This window comes from Salvia miltiorrhiza, unplaced genomic scaffold (assembly GCF_028751815.1).
Source record: "Salvia miltiorrhiza cultivar Shanhuang (shh) unplaced genomic scaffold, IMPLAD_Smil_shh original_scaffold_371, whole genome shotgun sequence".
NCBI classification, from domain to species: Eukaryota; Viridiplantae; Streptophyta; class Magnoliopsida; order Lamiales; family Lamiaceae; genus Salvia; species Salvia miltiorrhiza.
Window position 1 is genome coordinate 245,390 of NW_026651536.1, and position 20,064 is coordinate 265,453.

The following is a 20,064-nucleotide window of genomic DNA, read 5'->3' on the forward strand; positions in this document are numbered from 1 at the left end:
CCCTAATTTTAGTGAGATCTAGGGCACGATCTGGTGCGTTTATTTCATCAATCCTATGGCTGATATTGTATTTGGAGGGTGATTTTTTGTAATACCCCGTTTCCTCGAGCTAAGTTTAGAATAATTTTGAACTCAGATTTAAGATGATTCACGCCGGATTGAGAAAAAGAATTTATTTTTAATTCCAACAAAAATGATTTACAAAAACATTTGTAAATTTAGTTATTGAATTTATATGCATTGCATATTTATTTAATTTAGCATTCAAGTATTTTCACGAGCTTTTAATTAGCAAACCCTGAAGAATTATTACAGTTTTCATAGTACAACTTGGAAGACTTTTTATTTTATTTTATCCCACACCCACCTACTACCCACCTACTACCCACCTACTCCCTTCTTTTGCAACTCAACTTTTAGCCATACTTCTGTTAAGTCAGGCTGTCTTGTCTCCCAACACTGCACTATAACTTAAAGAAATATCCTAAGTAAAAACTCCTCCTCAATCTTGCTTGAACGATTCTGATCCTTTAAACACCAGAAGTAATCAGCCAAGCCAGGCAGAACCAGCAACACAGCCGATCATCTCCTCAAGGTTTTATTTTAAACCTCTTGTATTGTTAATACCATCAAAGTATGTTCTTACCCTTCACAGCACCCAAATCATTTCAGATTTTCAACAGCATAAAAAAAACCCATGAGATTCTGTTAAAGATTATACCTTTAATTCATTTGCATAAATTTTCTTCGAGTATTATTCAAAGACAAGCAAGGAAATTTCATATAGTATTTTCAGATTATGCACATAAGAGAATGGACAAATGACATTCATGTATTCATACTTTTACATCAGAGCATGTTTGTTTTTAAAAGAAGAGAAGAAAGAAGAGTCTTGAGTTTTGTTGGTGTGTCGAGTCGGGTAGACGAGTGTGGTGGCTGTGTGAATTGAGTCGGGAGGTGGACGGAGGCATGGCACGGCAGCGGCGCTGCTGTCGCCCGGCCACGGTGAGAGAGAGGGAGCTAGGGCTCGGGCGCCGCTCTTCGCGGTGGGATGTCGGGCCTGTTTCAGCCGAGAGAAGGGAGAACCGAGGGGCAGTGGTTGTCGCCGTTGCTCCGGCGAGCTCCAGCGGCCGTGAGAGCAGTCGAGAGGGAGACGAGCAGCGAGGAGGAGAGAGAACAAGGGGGGGTACAGAGAGCTTGAGGGCTGGGAATCGGCGATGGTGGCAGCGTATGGCTGCTGCTATCGGCCGGAGTTGAGAGAGGGCAGGCGGCGGTCAGCGGTGGCTCCGAGCTGCTGTCTGGCCAGAGCGCGTAGAGAGAGAGAGAGTGAAGCCGAGGGTGCATGTCTTCTGCTGGCTGGGTCAGAACTTGGCGGCGGCGGTCTGGCAGCCGCTGTTCGTCGGAGAGAGATGAGGGAGGCTGGGCTTGGCGGCGGTGGTGCCGCTGCTGCCCAGCCAGTGACGGACGGAGGGGAGTGGACAGAGAGGGAGTTTCAGAGGGCGTTCGGCGGCGGCAGTGAGCTTCGTCTGCTACTGTTGTTCGCCGGAGATGGGCCTCGACGGCCGTGAATTCGGGAGAGAGAAGAGATGCGGTGGGGTTTGGCGTGAACCGTGAGAGGGAGAGAGGGGCGTGCAGTCGAAAATTGAAAGAGAGGAATGACTGAAGTGTGTGTGAGGCGTGATTGATGAGGAAGGGGGAGAAAAGGGTGTTGGGCTAGGGTTGAGCTTTGAATGGTGGGCCGAGTCAGTTGGGCTAGGGCTTGACTTGGGCCGATTTTTTTTATTTTATTTCTTGGGCCGAGTTTTGTTTATATTTCAGTTGGGCCAATGTTTTTATTTAATGCTTTGGGCCTTTAATTTATTCATTGGGCTGTGCAGCTTCTCCATTTAATTGGACTGCACTATTTTAATTAATTAGACTTATGAAGTTTGATTAATTATTTTAATTTGCATAATAATATCATATTATTATTATGTGCATATTTTAAGTTATTACTTATTATATGCTAAGCATGACATGAAATTGCATTATATTTTGCAATAAAAGTATTTATGATTTAATTGGTTTTATTTATAATTCCAATTATTAAAGAAAGATGAGTAAGAATATTGTTGGTGTTCTTAACTCAAGAGAAATGTTTTTAATTATTTATTCATTAAATTTTGAAAACCCGGCTAAGTGAATAATAGAATGTTAAGCACTACACCATGACTTAAGTTAGCTTCACGAGACCTATTAAGAATAGAATTTCTTGTAGGCTTTATGAACCAAGGGGATTAGCGCTGCTTTCCCAAGACGAGTTTATGTGATTATGATCTTCAGGCTTTGCCTATCCAGGTGGGCATTACTTTTACTATACGTATATAGAGATCCCCTGCGTGTCGTAGGCCTCTTATACGAATATATGCATGAGATGATTTTAACTGTTAATTTCAGTTTATTATTATGCCCAAATGATAAATGACTCTTATGAAATGAAAATGAAATGTTTATGAAATGAAATGATTGACTGCCAAAAATGTTTATGTTTTTATATGTATCCTATCTGTGTTGGTTCGCCAACTTTAAAGGAAATCCAATTGGGATCCTATGCTAGACAAAGGTCGCTAGCTAGGGTTAACGTGTACACTCATGGAGACCGCGAGTCGCTTGCGACCGGTCTTGGCGTCCGTGGTAAGGAGGCCTCCTTCCCGGCGCATGATAGAAAGGAACAGATATGGATCATATGAAGGAAAATGATCGGCCGATCGACTTTATGAAAATGAAAGAAATGTTTTAGTAAGCGCAGGTCTTTCAAGAAAACCCCTGTGTGTTACTGTTATGGCAGTTCAATTTATATATATGTTATGCATGAATGTATTTTCGGCTATGCCCACTGAGTATTTTTATACTCAGCCCTGCATGTATTTCTAAATGTGCAGGTTGAGCAGCTGATGGAATGGAATGATGTTGAGCGGGTGTTCCTTTGACATTTCAAGAAATGTAACCTTGAGTATACATCTTCATATGTATATCTCACACGTTTTCCGCTGCAAAACACTTTGATTAGGATAGCTCTATGTTATGAAGTTGTTATACGTGTTATTGGGTAAACCACCTTAATCAGTTCTCATTTATGTGTATGTTTTATAAGTATCCAAATAATCATATATGATCCTAGCATTTTATCTATGAGTGACATTTCCATATACTTTAATGTTAAGTAATTGTCCCTATCCGTTCCCACTCATTAATTTTCATCCCAAGTCATAATCCCGGCTAAATAATCATTAAAGGTAGCGGGCTGTGACAGAGTGGTATCAGAGCGGTTCGTTCGCTCTGGCCCTAGAAACCTTATTCTAAAGAGTCGAGTTTAGTTTGATTCTTTATACTTACATGGGTTCATATGGCACCGCTCAACACTCCATTGCATCGTGCTCAATCAAGGAAAGAAGGTAACTGCAGTTTCAACGTTTTAAAGATGTTAATGTTCTAAAATGCTTCATGAATATGTTTATGTGAAGAGCATGTTATGATGAAATGTTGAATGTTTTGCCTTTCATGGCATATTTTCGCAGTCTATGATGTTATGATCAGATGAATGATAGAAAAGTGACATATGTTTTCCCAGAGAACATAGATTGCTATAAGATGCATGATCACAATTTCAAAAGAACATAGACTACTAGATTAGTAGGATATCTCTACAATCTAGATTCTTAAGGTAATGATTTAGAAGAATGAAAGAGAACTTAGAACGTCTCAGCTCCCTTAAGAAAATGATGGTTCTTTTGAACTACAAAGAGGAATGAAAAGATATGTACGAGGTAAAGGAAAAGCACAGAATGAAAATACGAGACGAATTCAAGGTAAACGTTGCATCAAAGGTTGAACCATAGTCTCTACGTTCGAATGTTCAAGTGCGACGGAACATCGAATCGACTTTTGCTACACGATAGATTTTAAGAATAGTGTGTTTTGCCTGTGTACGTATGTCTGTGTGTATATGTCTTAAGAGAGGTTTGGGGTTTGAGATCAATAGGATAAGGAACCTTAAGATAAGTTTAGTTGTCATGATGAACTTATGCTTTGTTATGTATAGTATGTTCATGGCTCTCCAAGTTCGGGACGATGTTTCCCATGTGACTGGGAGGTGATGATGTTGGACCTGGCCAGTCCACATGATCCAAATCTCAGTAGACGTCTTTTGGGTTGAAAACCCATGTGTTTCAACTTTCGGTTGAAAAACCAGATGGGTTCTTACTCGAGGTCATTTTGTTCGACCTAGTAGTTAATCATTTCATACCCTCTGGTCATTCTTTTGATTCTCTTGAACAATTTCTACAACACCTTGCTTTGATGTTGTGTTGAGTTTGAGCCTTGCAACTCGTGAGTTGTCATAATAGATTCCCTTGTTTGATAAGACCAAGAAGTATTAGTCTACCGATGTAGTATACTACCCAAATTATGGCTTCGTATAATTGTGTCTCATTGTAATTAGTTGAGATTATTAGTCTTTGTCCTATAAATGATATCGACCACTCATTATGATAGAAATTCAGAGTTCAAGCTAAGACCGTAATATAGTGTTCGAGTACGAGGACTTAAGTTAATTGGTCTATGATAGTTTTAAGATAGATTCATAAGAAAGTGTTATGCATGTGATAGGTAACAAGAAATGGGTTGATGACCATTTTGGTCTTTGGAAAATAGGATACTCCGTAGATGAGCCCTAGGAATGAGGTAGGAGTAATGAACCGCCGCAAAAGGACGAGGGAACTTATTCTCAAGTAAATCTCATGTATATAAATTGGAATTAGGAATCCAATTGATATGAGGAGAGACCCGAATCTATTCTAGATCGGAAAGTTAAAGTACTAAGGAATAAGTCGATACCTTTAGTAATAGTTCTTTGGAAGCACCATGATCAAGAAGAGGCGACGTGAGAACTCGAGTTTAGCATGAAGGAGAAATACCCAGAATTATTTCCTGTGGTACAAATTTCGGAACGAAATTTCTTTTAAGGGGGATAGTATATCATACCCCGACTTTTAATCCCTGATTAAGGGCTTTATTATTAATAATTAGGGTTCGGCATCCATTAATAATAAAAACTGGTTTGATTTATCTGATGTGATTTGATCGTTATATATGTGTTTTAATGTGCTTAGTTAAAGAAAATTTTTATAAATGTGGTGCATAAGTTTTAATTGGTGAGTTAAGTGTATTTATATAAGCCACATGAATTTTAATTTTAAATTATGCATGAAGTCATGAATTTTATCTAAATTTGATAGTACATGTAACACCCCGTACTTTTCCCTATGTTGTGAGATAGTGTCTTAACACTATTGAGAGTACTGAGATGTCAGAGAGATTGACTGTCCTATTAAGAAAATAGGAATAATGAGTTGGAAATAGAGTCGAGAAAGAAAGAGTAAAAAAAAAAAATCGGTCGGAGAGACGTCTAGTTTGTCTGTGTTTGCCGACTGCTTTGACGTGATATTATGTGAAATTACGTGACTGATTGATTATGTGAGTTTTGTTACGTATGTCATTGTGAGCAAGTTATTATGATTTTTATTTGAGGATATTAGCACTTGAAATTTTAATTAAGTTTCTAAAGCAAGTGCAGTTTATTTTTACCGAGAAATCAAAGAATGCCGGTTAATGAAAATATTTCCAAGCATATATTTTGTTTTAAAATTATTTTTCCTATGAGAGGAATATTATAATTGAGTGATTGCACTAATATTAATGCTATAATTATTTTATGTGGTCACATGAATAATTATGTATTGGTATTTTATTAATTAGTACATTTCCATAGTTTTTGTGATTTATTTTTGATCACCCTTCTCACACTATTACTTTAATTTCCCTACCATGTGACTAAATACCACAATTTGCCAAGTGTAGAGATTATTGAGAGAGTGTAGAGATTAGAGAGATAGTGTAGAGATTAGAGAGAGAGAGATCAAGGCATTAATTGCCAATATTTCCTTAAGATTACAAAATCCTCTTTAAAGATCACAAGATCATTTACAATCTTGCAAAATCCTCTCTCACTACTCACTCATCATTTTCGACCAACACCTCTCTCCCTCTTTCTCTCACTTTCCTCCATTTTCCTCCATTGAAGAGACCTTCGGAGCTTCCAAAAATTTTACAAAACACCTCAATCCACTCTAAAATCTTCCATAAAAACATCCTAGCTACTTATATTCAAGAGAATCATTGAAGAAGGGCTTCAAAGCTAGAGTGAGAAAGTGTGAGTCTTGGTAAGAATTTGGGTAAGTGATCATGTATTCCATAAATCTTGCTTGAATGATGTTGTATGTGAGTATTCTCGAAAGATTGAAGAAAGAAAATCACCCCTCCCTTGTTCTTAAAAATTTCAAAAAAAAAAAAAAATGGGTCTTTACCCTTCAAAAATTTTCTTTCTCTTTCCTTGATTTTGGGGTAAAAAAAATGAGATCTATGTGGTGTTTGTTGATGATTGATGTGTGTTGTGAAAGTATATGCTATGAGATGTGAAAGTCGATTGAGTTTAGTTTACAAAAAAAATTGGGAAATTGTGAGTCGATGATTAAAATGATGAATTGATGATGTAGATGAGTCCATGAGATGTATATGATGATGATTGATAGAGTAAATTGAGTATATGATGTTAATTGATGATTTTGATATGAGTTAGTTTAATAAAATTAGGGATATGTGTATCTATGCTCTAATTTGTAAATTGATGGGTTATATGTGAGATAAATGGGTTAAGATTGATAGATCCATGATTAGATTAAAGATCCATGTGTGTTTATAAAATTTCAAAGAGTTTAGTTTAATAAAAATTAGGACTTTTTGCCTATGTGTTATTTAAGTGAATTTATATATTTAAACACATTATCAATGAAAATCAATTAATTGCTATTTTGAAAATTGTAAATACTAAAATAAAAATTTATATATTTTCAAATTCATGTTTTGTTTATTGAAATTATGTCGTGGATATATATATATATATATATATATATATATATATATATATATATATATATATATATATAAATAACATGTCTTTCAATTTCGATATTGGTCGTGCATCGCACGAGTGGGCGTATACTAGTTGTTGATTATATGTGAAATTGCTTGAGTTTAGATTACTAGGATTTGGGTATTTTTGAATTATGAGATCAATGTTTGGATTAATGATGTCTATATGCTAATTGGACTTTATAAAGGACTATGGCATGATTAAATTGAGAATTTTGAATGAAATGAAAAGTGTTAGTTTGAGGAAGAAGATGACATACATGTGTATCTATATGTGTATAATGAGTTATATGATGAATGAGATCATGTTTGAATAATTGAGTAATTTTGTGCATGAAAATGAAAAGAGAATTTTAATGATGCGTTCATTGAAACGTTTTACTAGAGATTTGAAGTTATGATGTAAGAAGAGAGTCAAGATTTGAGTATGATGAGCATTATAATGTGCTTGAATGTTTGTGAGTGTTATATGTGTTTAACATGAGCTTTGATGAGTTTCCTTGAAGGAATGTTGAATTGAGTATTTTAAGAGTTTGAGATGTGATTTTGGTGAATTTCGTTGGCCCACTGACCTACTGTGATCGACAGTTTTTCAATGTCAAAAAGCTTTGAAAATTTTATACCAAGTCTCTACATGAGTCTTGAGAACATCGGTAAAATTTCAAGTCATTTGGACTTCGTTTACTATTTTTATAAAATACAAAACCGAAACTGCACATTACTACCGAGAGTTTCAGAGAGCAGGGGAAAGAGTCATTCATTTAAGAAGCTTCCTGTGTGATATAGCTTTCCAACATTTTATGGTATTAACCTTATTGTGTTAGCTAGATATCCACAAAATTTGAGCTCCGTTTGACAACATTTACTATTTTTCAAAAATCCAAGTTTTCGATTGCTCAAAACTGCCGAATATGGTAGACTGTAGTAAAACAGTCATATCTCCTACAATACTTGGAGTTTTTGACTCTATTTTTTTTTTATATGAAAATAGACTCGAAGACCTTTCTTTTGGTATGAGTCTCGAGTCCAGGAGGTGTCGAAGTAAGAACAGGATAGATTTTGAAGTTGAGTCAGTGTAAAAACAGAGCATGTTTTGATAATGTTTGATTGTGTTTTCTTATATGCCTTATGTGATTGTGTTGTCTATGTGTTGAATGAGATTGGACGAGCCTTATATGAGAGATAAATCGAGACTTAGTACCATGATTTTCTTGAAACTTATCCTTGAACTTAAGGATTTGAGATGAGTGGAGAGTTTATATAGAGATGAGTAAAGAGATAGAATATGAGATAGAGCATGAGTTAAGGCTTTATGAGTATGGATTTTTAAAAGGATTAAAATGTTTTAAATCAATTCCTTTTTAATGGAGTTTAAAATGTTTATTTAAGTCATTTATAAATGAATAATGAGAAATGCGTAAAGAAGTTCGTAAATGAATCGCGGCATGAGATTTTAAATTTCCCTAGTAAACTAAGGAGATATTATGAAGGAACAAGCAATGAACGAGACTCTCACCACCGAGTCACTACAACAAATTAGAGAAGGAAAAAGTTCACGCACAAACAAGATATGTACACCACCTCAAGATGGAGGTAAAGAAAAAGGAAATGGAAGGAAAGCACTAGAACTAAACTTAAGGTATAACCCAACCCCAAGGCTAGTAGGCTCAAGTTAAGAGAGTGAATGCTTTGGCTAAAGTGCCAGAAGCTACAGCAAGAATAAAGTTGGAACGCCACCACAATAGAAACTTAGAAACCCCCATTAAATAATCATTTGGAAATGAGAAAATGAGTTTACATGGCAGAAGGAGTGCCATTAATCTTTAAGTGAAAGTTACCAAGATGATGAGAAAAGTTTGATATTAGAATTCCCTAGTCAAATCTGAGAAGGTGACTTAGGACGAAGGAAACAATTAAGGTAGTTCACCACTTTACTAAGATGAAGTGGGTGAAAGAATGTTGTTAGGTCCTGAACTGGTCCAACAGATAATTGAGAAAGTCGACCACATCAAGCAAAGAATCAAAGAAACTCAAGATAGACAAAAGTCTTACGCCGATAAACGCCGATCGGAGTTAGAATTCAATGTTGGGGATCGAGTTTTCCTCAAAGTTTCTCCCTCAAAGGGAGTTATACGTTTCAGAAAGAAGGGCAAGTTACGACCCCGTTATATAGGACTTTTTGAGATCCTAGATAAGATAGGCCCTGTAGCCTATAGGTTGGCATTGCCACCCAGTATTGGAGATGTGCACAATGTGTTTCATGTCTCTCAGTTAAGAAAGTATGTGTTTAATCCAAAGCATTTGATTAAGCCAGATAAAGGAGTCCTAGCCAGGACCTAAGTTATGAAGAGAAATCAGTCCAGATACTTGATCGCAAGGTTCAAGTTTTACGAGGCAATAATATTGTTCTCGTCATGTAGTGGAACCATCACAGGATGGAAAAGGCCACAAAAGAGATGAATGAAACGAATGACTACTATCCCCAGCTAGATTATCAAAGTATGTAATTTCGAGGACGAAATTTTTTTTAAGGAGGGAGGGATGTAATACCCCGTTTCCTCGAGCTAAGTTTAGAATAATTTTGAACTCAGATTTAAGATGATTCACGCCGGATTGAGAAAAAGAATTTATTTTTAATTCCAACAAAAATGATTTACAAAAACATTTGTAAATTTAGTTATTGAATTTATATGCATTGCATATTTATTTAATTTAGCATTCAAGTATTTTCACGAGCTTTTAATTAGCAAACCCTGAAGAATTATTACAGTTTTCATAGTACAACTTGGAAGACTTTTTATTTTATTTTATCCCACACCCACATACTACCCACCTACTACCCACCTACTCCCTTCTTTTGCAACTCAACTTTTAGCCATACTTTTGTTAAGTCAGGCTGTCTTGTCTCCCAACACTGCACTATAACTTAAAGAAATATCCTAAGTAAAAACTCCTCCTCATTCTTGCTGGAACGATTCTGATCCTTTAAACACCAGAAGTAATCAGCCAAGCCAGGCAGAACCAGCAACACAGCCGATCATCTCCTCAAGGTTTTATTTTAAACCTCTTGTATTGTTAATACCATCAAAGTATGTTCTTACCCTTCACAGCACCCAAATCATTTCAGATTTTCAACAGCATAAAAAAAACCCATGAGATTCTGTTAAAGATTATACCTTTAATTCATTTGCATAAATTTTCTTCGAGTATTATTCAAAGACAAGCAAGGAAATTTCATATAGTATTTTCAGATTATGCACATAAGAGAATGGACAAATGACATTCATGTATTCATACTTTTACATCAGAGCATGTTAGTTTTTAAAAGAAGAGAAGAAAGAAGAGTCTTGAGTTTTGTTGGTGTGTCGAGTCGGGTAGACGAGTGTGGTGGCTGTGTGAATTGAGTCGGGAGGTGGACGGAGGCACGGCACGGCAGCGGCGCTGCTGTCGCCCGGCCACGGTGAGAGAGAGGGAGCTAGGGCTCGGGCGCCGCTCTTCGCGGTGGGATGTCGGGCCTGTTTCAGCCGAGAGAAGGGAGAACCGAGGGGCAGTGGTTGTCGCCGTTGCTCCGGCGAGCTCCAGCGGCCGTGAGAGCAGTCGAGAGGGAGACGAGCAGCGAGGAGGAGAGAGAACAAGGGGGGGTACAGAGAGCTTGAGGGCTGGGAATCGGCGATGGTGGCAGCGTATGGCTGCTGCTATCGGCCGGAGTTGAGAGAGGGCAGGCGGCGGTCAGCGGTGGCTCCGAGCTGCTGTCTGGCCAGAGCGCGTAGAGAGAGAGAGATAGTGAAGCCGAGGGTGCATGTCTTCTGCTGGCTGGGTCAGAACTTGGCGGCGGCGGTCTGGCAGCCGCTGTTCGTCGGAGAGAGATGAGGGAGGCTGGGCTTGGCGGCGGTGGTGCCGCTGCTGCCCAGCCAAGGACGGACGGAGGGGAGTGGACAGAGAGGGAGTTTCAGAGGGCGTTCGGCGGCGGCAGTGAGCTTCGTCTGCTGCTGTTGTTCGCCGGAGATGGGCCTCGGCGGCCGTGAATTCGGGAGAGAGAAGAGAGGCGGTGGGGTTTGGCGTGAACCGTGAGAGGGAGAGAGGGGCGTGCAGTCGAAAATTGAAAGAGAGGAATGACTGAAGTGTGTGTGAGGCGTGATTGATGAGGAAGGGGGAGAAAAGGGTGTTGGGCTAGGGTTGAGCTTTGAATGGTGGGCCGAGTCAGTTGGGCTAGGGCTTGACTTGGGCCGATTTTTTTTATTTTATTTCTTGGGCCGAGTTTTGTTTATATTTCAGTTGGGCCAATGTTTTTATTTAATGCTTTGGGCCTTTAATTTATTCATTGGGCTGTGCAGCTTCTCCATTTAATTGGACTGCACTATTTTAATTAATTAGACTTATGAAGTTTGATTAATTATTTTAATTTGCATAATAATATCATATTATTATTATGTGCATATTTTAAGTTATTACTTATTATATGCTAAGCATGACATGAAATTGCATTATATTTTGCAATAAAAGTATTTATGATTTAATTGGTTTTATTTATAATTCCAATTATTAAAGAAAGATGAGTAAGAATATTGTTGGTGTTCTTAACTCAAGAGAAATGTTTTTAATTATTTATTCATTAAATTTTGAAAACCCGGCTAAGTGAATAATAGAATGTTAAGCACTACACCATGACTTAAGTTAGCTTCACGAGACCTATTAAGAATAGAATTTCTTGTAGGCTTTATGAACCAAGGGGATTAGCGCTGCTTTCCCAAGACGAGTTTATGTGATTATGATCTTCAGGCTTTGCCTATCCAGGTGGGCATTACTTTTACTATACGTATATAGAGATCCCCTGCGTGTCGTAGGCCTCTTATACGAATATATGCATGAGATGATTTTAACTGTTAATTTCAGTTTATTATTATGCCCAAATGATAAATGACTCTTATGAAATGAAAATGAAATGTTTATGAAATGAAATGATTGACTGCCAAAAATGTTTATGTTTTTATATGTATCCTATCTGTGTTGGTTCGCCAACTTTAAAGGAAATCCAATTGGGATCCTATGCTAGACAAAGGTCGCTAGCTAGGGTTAACGTGTACACTCATGGAGACCGCGAGTCGCTTGCGACCGGTCTTGGCGTCCGTGGTAAGGAGGCCTCCTTCCCGGCGCATGATAGAAAGGAACAGATATGGATCATATGAAGGAAAATGATCGGCCGATCGACTTTATGAAAATGAAAGAAATGTTTTAGTAAGCGCAGGTCTTTCAAGAAAACCCCTGTGTGTTACTGTTATGGCAGTTCAATTTATATATATGTTATGCATGAATGTATTTTCGGCTATGCCCACTGAGTATTTTTATACTCAGCCCTGCATGTATTTCTAAATGTGCAGGTTGAGCAGCTGATGGAATGGAATGATGTTGAGCGGGTGTTCCTTTGACATTTCAAGAAATGTAACCTTGAGTATACATCTTCATATGTATATCTCACACGTTTTCCGCTGCAAAACACTTTGATTAGGATAGCTCTATGTTATGAAGTTGTTATACGTGTTATTGGGTAAACCACCTTAATCAGTTCTCATTTATGTGTATGTTTTATAAGTATCCAAATAATCATATATGATCCTAGCATTTTATCTATGAGTGACATTTCCATATACTTTAATGTTAAGTAATTGTCCCTATCCGTTCCCACTCATTAATTTTCATCCCAAGTCATAATCCCGGCTAAATAATCATTAAAGGTAGCGGGCTGTGACAGAGTGGTATCAGAGCGGTTCGTTCGCTCTGGCCCTAGAAACCTTATTCTAAAGAGTCGAGTTTAGTTTGATTCTTTATACTTACATGGGTTCATATGGCACCGCTCAACACTCCATTGCATCGTGCTCAATCAAGGAAAGAAGGTAACTGCAGTTTCAACGTTTTAAAGATGTTAATGTTCTAAAATGCTTCATGAATATGTTTATGTGAAGAGCATGTTATGATGAAATGTTGAATGTTTTGCCTTTCATGGCATATTTTCGCAGTCTATGATGTTATGATCAGATGAATGATAGAAAAGTGACATATGTTTTCCCAGAGAACATAGATTGCTATAAGATGCATGATCACAATTTCAAAAGAACATAGACTACTAGATTAGTAGGATATCTCTACAATCTAGATTCTTAAGGTAATGATTTAGAAGAATGAAAGAGAACTTAGAACGTCTCAGCTCCCTTAAGAAAATGATGGTTCTTTTGAACTACAAAGAGGAATGAAAAGATATGTACGAGGTAAAGGAAAAGCACAGAATGAAAATACGAGACGAATTCAAGGTAAACGTTGCATCAAAGGTTGAACCATAGTCTCTACGTTCGAATGTTCAAGTGCGACGGAACATCGAATCGACTTTTGCTACACGATAGATTTTAAGAATAGTGTGTTTTGCCTGTGTACGTATGTCTGTGTGTATATGTCTTAAGAGAGGTTTGGGGTTTGAGATCAATAGGATAAGGAACCTTAAGATAAGTTTAGTTGTCATGATGAACTTATGCTTTGTTATGTATAGTATGTTCATGGCTCTCCAAGTTCGGGACGATGTTTCCCATGTGACTGGGAGGTGATGATGTTGGACCTGGCCAGTCCACATGATCCAAATCTCAGTAGACGTCTTTTGGGTTGAAAACCCATGTGTTTCAACTTTCGGTTGAAAAACCAGATGGGTTCTTACTCGAGGTCATTTTGTTCGACCTAGTAGTTAATCATTTCATACCCTCTGGTCATTCTTTTGATTCTCTTGAACAATTTCTACAACACCTTGCTTTGATGTTGTGTTGAGTTTGAGCCTTGCAACTCGTGAGTTGTCATAATAGATTCCCTTGTTTGATAAGACCAAGAAGTATTAGTCTACCGATGTAGTATACTACCCAAATTATGGCTTCGTATAATTGTGTCTCATTGTAATTAGTTGAGATTATTAGTCTTTGTCCTATAAATGATATCGACCACTCATTATGATAGAAATTCAGAGTTCAAGCTAAGACCGTAATATAGTGTTCGAGTACGAGGACTTAAGTTAATTGGTCTATGATAGTTTTAAGATAGATTCATAAGAAAGTGTTATGCATGTGATAGGTAACAAGAAATGGGTTGATGACCATTTTGGTCTTTGGAAAATAGGATACTCCGTAGATGAGCCCTAGGAATGAGGTAGGAGTAATGAACCGCCGCAAAAGGACGAGGGAACTTATTCTCAAGTAAATCTCATGTATATAAATTGGAATTAGGAATCCAATTGATATGAGGAGAGACCCGAATCTATTCTAGATCGGAAAGTTAAAGTACTAAGGAATAAGTCGATACCTTTAGTAATAGTTCTTTGGAAGCACCATGATCAAGAAGAGGCGACGTGAGAACTCGAGTTTAGCATGAAGGAGAAATACCCAGAATTATTTCCTGTGGTACAAATTTCGGAACGAAATTTCTTTTAAGGGGGATAGTATATCATACCCCGACTTTTAATCCCTGATTAAGGGCTTTATTATTAATAATTAGGGTTCGGCATCCATTAATAATAAAAACTGGTTTGATTTATCTGATGTGATTTGATCGTTATATATGTGTTTTAATGTGCTTAGTTAAAGAAAATTTTTATAAATGTGGTGCATAAGTTTTAATTGGTGAGTTAAGTGTATTTATATAAGCCACATGAATTTTAATTTTAAATTATGCATGAAGTCATGAATTTTATCTAAATTTGATAGTACATGTAACACCCCGTACTTTTCCCTATGTTGTGAGATAGTGTCTTAACACTATTGAGAGTACTGAGATGTCAGAGAGATTGACTGTCCTATTAAGAAAATAGGAATAATGAGTTGGAAATAGAGTCGAGAAAGAAAGAGTAAAAAAAAAAAAAAAATCGGTCGGAGAGACGTCTAGTTTGTCTGTGTTTGCCGACTGCTTTGACGTGATATTATGTGAAATTACGTGACTGATTGATTATGTGAGTTTTGTTACGTATGTCATTGTGAGCAAGTTATTATGATTTTTATTTGAGGATATTAGCACTTGAAATTTTAATTAAGTTTCTAAAGCAAGTGCAGTTTATTTTTACCGAGAAATCAAAGAATGCCGGTTAATGAAAATATTTCCAAGCATATATTTTGTTTTAAAATTATTTTTCCTATGAGAGGAATATTATAATTGAGTGATTGCACTAATATTAATGCTATAATTATTTTATGTGGTCACATGAATAATTATGTATTGGTATTTTATTAATTAGTACATTTCCATAGTTTTTGTGATTTATTTTTGATCACCCTTCTCACACTATTACTTTAATTTCCCTACCATGTGACTAAATACCACAATTTGCCAAGTGTAGAGATTATTGAGAGAGTGTAGAGATTAGAGAGATAGTGTAGAGATTAGAGAGAGAGAGATCAAGGCATTAATTGCCAATATTTCCTTAAGATTACAAAATCCTCTTTAAAGATCACAAGATCATTTACAATCTTGCAAAATCCTCTCTCACTACTCACTCATCATTTTCGACCAACACCTCTCTCCCTCTTTCTCTCACTTTCCTCCATTTTCCTCCATTGAAGAGACCTTCGGAGCTTCCAAAAATTTTACAAAACACCTCAATCCACTCTAAAATCTTCCATAAAAACATCCTAGCTACTTATATTCAAGAGAATCATTGAAGAAGGGCTTCAAAGCTAGAGTGAGAAAGTGTGAGTCTTGGTAAGAATTTGGGTAAGTGATCATGTATTCCATAAATCTTGCTTGAATGATGTTGTATGTGAGTATTCTCGAAAGATTGAAGAAAGAAAATCACCCCTCCCTTGTTCTTAAAAATTTCAAAAAAAAAAAAAAATGGGTCTTTACCCTTCAAAAATTTTCTTTCTCTTTCCTTGATTTTGGGGTAAAAAAAATGAGATCTATGTGGTGTTTGTTGATGATTGATGTGTGTTGTGAAAGTATATGCTATGAGATGTGAAAGTCGATTGAGTTTAGTTTACAAAAAAAATTGGGAAATTGTGAGTCGATGATTAAAATGATGAATTGATGATGTAGATGAGTCCATGAGATGTATATGATGATGATTGATAGAGTAAATTGAGTATATGATGTTAATTGATGATTTTGATATGAGTTAGTTTAATAAAATTAGGGATATGTGTATCTATGCTCTAATTTGTAAATTGATGGGTTATATGTGAGATAAATGGGTTAAGATTGATAGATCCATGATTAGATTAAAGATCCATGTGTGTTTATAAAATTTCAAAGAGTTTAGTTTAATAAAAATTAGGACTTTTTGCCTATGTGTTATTTAAGTGAATTTATATATTTAAACACATTATCAATGAAAATCAATTAATTGCTATTTTGAAAATTGTAAATACTAAAATAAAAATTTATATATTTTCAAATTCATGTTTTGTTTATTGAAATTATGTCGTGGATATATATATATATATATATATATATATATATATATAAATAACATGTCTTTCAATTTCGATATTGGTCGTGCATCGCACGAGTGGGCGTATACTAGTTGTTGATTATATGTGAAATTGCTTGAGTTTAGATTACTAGGATTTGGGTATTTTTGAATTATGAGATCAATGTTTGGATTAATGATGTCTATATGCTAATTGGACTTTATAAAGGACTATGACATGATTAAATTGAGAATTTTGAATGAAATGAAAAGTGTTAGTTTGAGGAAGAAGATGACATACATGTGTATCTATATGTGTATAATGAGTTATATGATGAATGAGATCATGTTTGAATAATTGAGTAATTTTGTGCATGAAAATGAAAAGAGAATTTTAATGATGCGTTCATTGAAACGTTTTACTAGAGATTTGAAGTTATGATGTAAGAAGAGAGTCAAGATTTGAGTATGATGAGCATTATAATGTGCTTGAATGTTTGTGAGTGTTATATGTGTTTAACATGAGCTTTGATGAGTTTCCTTGAAGGAATGTTGAATTGAGTATTTTAAGAGTTTGAGATGTGATTTTGGTGAATTTCGTTGGCCCACTGACCTACTGTGATCGACAGTTTTTCAATGTCAAAAAGCTTTGAAAATTTTATACCAAGTCTCTACATGAGTCTTGAGAACATCGGTAAAATTTCAAGTCATTTGGACTTCGTTTACTATTTTTATAAAATACAAAACCGAAACTGCACATTACTACCGAGAGTTTCAGAGAGCAGGGGAAAGAGTCATTCATTTAAGAAGCTTCCTGTGTGATATAGCTTTCCAACATTTTATGGTATTAACCTTATTGTGTTAGCTAGATATCCACAAAATTTGAGCTCCGTTTGACAACATTTACTATTTTTCAAAAATCCAAGTTTTCGATTGCTCAAAACTGCCGAATATGGTAGACTGTAGTAAAACAGTCATATCTCCTACAATACTTGGAGTTTTTGACTCTATTTTTTTTTTATATGAAAATAGACTCGAAGACCTTTCTTTTGGTATGAGTCTCGAGTCCAGGAGGTGTCGAAGTAAGAACAGGATAGATTTTGAAGTTGAGTCAGTGTAAAAACAGAGCATGTTTTGATAATGTTTGATTGTGTTTTCTTATATGCCTTATGTGATTGTGTTGTCTATGTGTTGAATGAGATTGGACGAGCCTTATATGAGAGATAAATCGAGACTTAGTACCATGATTTTCTTGAAACTTATCCTTGAACTTAAGGATTTGAGATGAGTGGAGAGTTTATATAGAGATGAGTAAAGAGATAGAATATGAGATAGAGCATGAGATAAGGCTTTATGAGTATGGATTTTTAAAAGGATTAAAATGTTTTAAATCAATTCCTTTTTAATGGAGTTTAAAATGTTTATTTAAGTCATTTATAAATGAATAATGAAAAATGCGTAAAGAAGTTCGTAAATGAATCGCGGCATGAGATTTTAAATTTCCCTAGTAAACTAAGGAGATATTATGAAGGAACAAGCAATGAACGAGACTCTCACCACCGAGTCACTACAACAAATTAGAGAAGGAAAAAGTTCACGCACAAACAAGATATGTACACCACCTCAAGATGGAGGTAAAGAAAAAGGAAATGGAAGGAAAGCACTAGAACTAAACTTAAGGTATAACCCAACCCCAAGGCTAGTAGGCTCAAGTTAAGAGAGTGAATGCTTTGGCTAAAGTGCCAGAAGCTACAGCAAGAATAAAGTTGGAACGCCACCACAATAGAAACTTAGAAACCCCCATTAAATAATCATTTGGAAATGAGAAAATGAGTTTACATGGCAGAAGGAGTGCCATTAATCTTTAAGTGAAAGTTACCAAGATGATGAGAAAAGTTTGATATTAGAATTCCCTAGTCAAATCTGAGAAGGTGACTTAGGACGAAGGAAACAATTAAGGTAGTTCACCACTTTACTAAGATGAAGTGGGTGAAAGAATGTTGTTAGGTCCTGAACTGGTCCAACAGATAATTGAGAAAGTCGACCACATCAAGCAAAGAATCAAAGAAACTCAAGATAGACAAAAGTCTTACGCCGATAAACGCCGATCGGAGTTAGAATTCAATGTTGGGGATCGAGTTTTCCTCAAAGTTTCTCCCTCAAAGGGAGTTATACGTTTCAGAAAGAAGGGCAAGTTACGACCCCGTTATATAGGACTTTTTGAGATCCTAGATAAGATAGGCCCTGTAGCCTATAGGTTGGCATTGCCACCCAGTATTGGAGATGTGCACAATGTGTTTCATGTCTCTCAGTTAAGAAAGTATGTGTTTAATCCAAAGCATTTGATTAAGCCAGATAAAGGAGTCCTAGCCAGGACCTAAGTTATGAAGAGAAATCAGTCCAGATACTTGATCGCAAGGTTCAAGTTTTACGAGGCAATAATATTGTTCTCGTCATGTAGTGGAACCATCACAGGATGGAAAAGGCCACAAAAGAGATGAATGAAACGAATGACTACTATCCCCAGCTAGATTATCAAAGTATGTAATTTCGAGGACGAAATTTTTTTTAAGGAGGGAGGGATGTAATACCCCGTTTCCTCGAGCTAAGTTTAGAATAATTTTGAACTCAGATTTAAGATGATTCACGCCGGATTGAGAAAAAGAATTTATTTTTAATTCCAACAAAAATGATTTACAAAAACATTTGTAAATTTAGTTATTGAATTTATATGCATTGCATATTTATTTAATTTAGCATTCAAGTATTTTCACGAGCTTTTAATTAGCAAACCCTGAAGAATTATTACAGTTTTCATAGTACAACTTGGAAGACTTTTTATTTTATTTTATCCCACACCCACATACTACCCACCTACTACCCACCTACTCCCTTCTTTTGCAACTCAACTTTTAGCCATACTTTTGTTAAGTCAGGCTGTCTTGTCTCCCAACACTGCACTATAACTTAAAGAAATATCCTAAGTAAAAACTCCTCCTCATTCTTGCTGGAACGATTCTGATCCTTTAAACACCAGAAGTAATCAGCCAAGCCAGGCAGAACCAGCAACACAGCCGATCATCTCCTCAAGGTTTTATTTTAAACCTCTTGTATTGTTAATACCATCAAAGTATGTTCTTACCCTTCACAGCACCCAAATCATTTCAGATTTTCAACAGCATAAAAAAAACCCATGAGATTCTGTTAAAGATTATACCTTTAATTCATTTGCATAAATTTTCTTCGAGTATTATTCAAAGACAAGCAAGGAAATTTCATATAGTATTTTCAGATTATGCACATAAGAGAATGGACAAATGACATTCATGTATTCATACTTTTACATCAGAGCATGTTAGTTTTTAAAAGAAGAGAAGAAAGAAGAGTCTTGAGTTTTGTTGGTGTGTCGAGTCGGGTAGACGAGTGTGGTGGCTGTGTGAATTGAGTCGGGAGGTGGACGGAGGCACGGCACGGCAGCGGCGCTGCTGTCGCCCGGCCACGGTGAGAGAGAGGGAGCTAGGGCTCGGGCGCCGCTCTTCGCGGTGGGATGTCGGGCCTGTTTCAGCCGAGAGAAGGGAGAACCGAGGGGCAGTGGTTGTCGCCGTTGC